This window comes from Gossypium arboreum, chromosome 6, assembly GCF_025698485.1.
Source record: "Gossypium arboreum isolate Shixiya-1 chromosome 6, ASM2569848v2, whole genome shotgun sequence".
NCBI classification, from domain to species: domain Eukaryota; kingdom Viridiplantae; phylum Streptophyta; class Magnoliopsida; order Malvales; family Malvaceae; genus Gossypium; species Gossypium arboreum.
The window spans coordinates 33,563,518-33,566,508 of NC_069075.1; the positions used below are offsets into that span (position 1 = coordinate 33,563,518).

At 33.1% G+C, this 2,991-nt stretch overlaps 1 non-coding gene across 1 annotated transcript; it reads left to right on the top strand.

Annotated features, from left to right (window-relative positions):
- Positions 1 to 1,091: 1,091 nt before the first annotated feature.
- On the top strand, positions 1,092 to 1,198 carry LOC128294584 (small nucleolar RNA R71). Its single transcript, XR_008284892.1, has one exon. It is a non-coding gene; the product is annotated as a small nucleolar RNA R71 (small nucleolar RNA).
- Positions 1,199 to 2,991: the final 1,793 nt, after the last annotated feature.

Consider the following 2,991-nt stretch of genomic DNA (forward strand, 5'->3'; position numbering starts at 1 on the left):
GCCTCCACCAACGGGATATTAATGTGAAGCTGCTTTAGAACGCTCAAAAACTTCTTGAATTACACCTCTTACTTCTGCTTATGTTCTTGGAATACTTAAGGATATAGAGGTGATGGAACTTTTGCTTAGACTGAACAACTTTTCTGAGGAGATAAATATGCAACTAAAGAAGGTGTTAGCTTATCAGAATTCACTAGTTTAGATTTTACCTCATCAGACTTTGTAATTTTTGACTTTTCTGATGTAGGAATTTTAACTATTGGTTGACTTTCCTTCTTCTCAATAGGTTGATTTTCAACCACAGCTTCCTTGGGTTTGAAAGTCTTACCACTTCATAAAGCAACTACATTGCAATGTTTCTTACCCAAATTCCTTGGATTTTCTATATTGCTTGGCAAGGCTTCTTGCGGTCTATTACTAAGCTCTGTAGTTGATTGACCCATTTGGTTCTCCAAATTTTTCAGTGTTGCTGCTTGACTTTAGACTAAGGCATCATTCTTCACCATGTACGCCTTCAAAAATTCTCTAAACTATTATATGATTCAGCTTGTAGTGGCTTTTGAACTTGTTGATTGAACCCTTGAGGTTGACTTGGTCAATGCTGCATGTAAGTGTTGTTCAGTCCTCCTCCTTGGTTACTCCAAGAGAAGTTTGGATGGTTCTGCCATGAAGCATTATAGAAGTTGGCTGTGGTCCTTATCCACTTTTATTTTTTTTTGATTTCCTACGTAATAAATTAACTTGGGATTTGATAGAAAATTCTCGAAAGAATGACCGCCCCCATAATATACACAGGAAATAACATCAAATTGAGTCGGTGGTTGAGCTGCAATATGATTAAAATTGTTAGTAGAAATTGTTTCAACATTAAAGAGATAGAAGATACATGAGCTGAAAGCTTCAACTACTCATCTTCCTGAAGCTGCTCAATTAATCGAGCATTGGTAATTGTTACTGGCTATTCTCTTAATGATCTAGTAAGCCTCATTATAAGACTTCGACAATAGAGCACTGTTCACGGAAGTATCTACCACCAACCTTGTGTGTACGTTGAGACTAGTATAAAATGTCCCCAACTGGATGTAATGTGGAATCCTGTGGTGAGAGCATCTTTAAAGTAACTCCTTGAATCTTTCCCACACCTTGTGTAAGGACTCATCATCCATTTGTTGAAAAGTGCTGATCTCATTCCGCAACTTAGTATTTTTTCTATGTGGGAAATATTTTACCAGAAAACGTTCGACTAGTTTTTGCCAAGTTGAAATTGAATATGATGGCAATGAATTAAGCCATGCTCATGCTCTATCTCGCAATGAGTATGAAAACAACTTCAATCTCAATGTGTCTTCAGTTACACCTATTATCTTCAAAGCATCACTTACCTCCATGAATAGTTAAAGGTGAAGATGTGGATCTTCTATGGGCATAGCACTAAATTGGCCCATTGTTTGAATCATTTGAAACATCACAGGCTTCAACTCAAACTGCGGTGCCTCGATCTCCTGCAACAGCTCGTTTTTCAATATGATCAAAAATAGTGATTTTGGGGCCACAAATTCGGCGAGTAAGTTTGTAAATATTATTACTTGATATTTACGAGTCAAATATGGTTTTAAAAAGGTTTTTGATATGGTAATTAATGTTATATAAATGACTGATTAAGTTTAAGTGGTTTTAGACGTTTCTATAAACTGAGCCATAAATATTTTTATAAATATTTACGAAGTGTCATTAAGGTGGTATTAAATTTTTTAAAAAATTAATGTTTCAATAGTTAATTAATTAAAAAGGACTAAATTGTAAAGGTGTAAAATTTATTGGCTATAACATTTTTTGTATCTAATGGATATAAAAGCATTAAATAGGGCTTAATGTAGAAATTCAACCAATTTAGAGGATAGTGGATGAACATGACTTGGCATTTAGTGAAATTTGGTTGAGTTTTAAGGGTAAAATGGTAATTAGGCAATTTAAATTAAATTAAATAAAACTAAAATGTTTTATCATCTTTACATCTCTTCTTCATCGAATTGAAAAGGTAGAAGAAACCATTTTGAAGCTTTGAGGTTCGACCATGGTGAAAGCTAGCTTGGTTTGTCATTTTAGCCCCATTTCTAATAATTTTTATGTTCTTGATATCGTTGCAACTAGGTCCAGCTAGCCCGCACCTTCGATTTTGAAACTGATAAAGATTTTGAATGTTTCCATTAATGAATCTAGTGATTTTTTTTTATGTTAAATGATGAATTTGAAATATTAGTTGGTATTTAAAAGTATTTTGTTAAGTGATTTTTGATGAAATTTCTAATTAGGGACAAAATTGTTAAAATAATAAAAGTACAAGGATTTGATGTGAAATTATTACATTAATGTGCTGTATAAGATGCCATGAGTATTCGGATATGCTCAATTTTGGGTAAAAATGGTTAATTTCCATGTTTTAGGCTCAGGGACTAAATTGAATAAAAGTAAAACTTTAAGGGCAATTTTGTAAAAATTTCAAAAATAATTAATTTGCATAAAATAAGTTGGTTTGTATATAAATTAATAGATTGAATGAAATTATTAATTTAGATCAAGATCAGGTGGAAAATCGAGGAGAAAGAAAATTACCAAAATGCCCCGGTACTTTGTCATTTCTACAATCTAGTCAGGTAAGTTTGTATGAACTAAATTCTGTATAATGTTGATTAATTGAATGTTAGTATGTGATTCTATCGTGATTGAATAAATATATATTTTTATGTAATTTACCTTGTCAAGAAACTATGGAAATTCAACGACATATGACGATTATTGAGCCCCGTTTGAACCTTAAGAATATATAGAATACAAATGACATGTCATTAGGGTTACCATGTTTCGGGTGCTGGCCCTAAACATCCTACCGGTGGCTGAATTCCTTCATATGTTGTGGATACTTGACAATTTATGTAAGTAGCACCGTGTAGCTACGTTCCGACTGACAGCTTGTGTGAGCAGACCCATTTA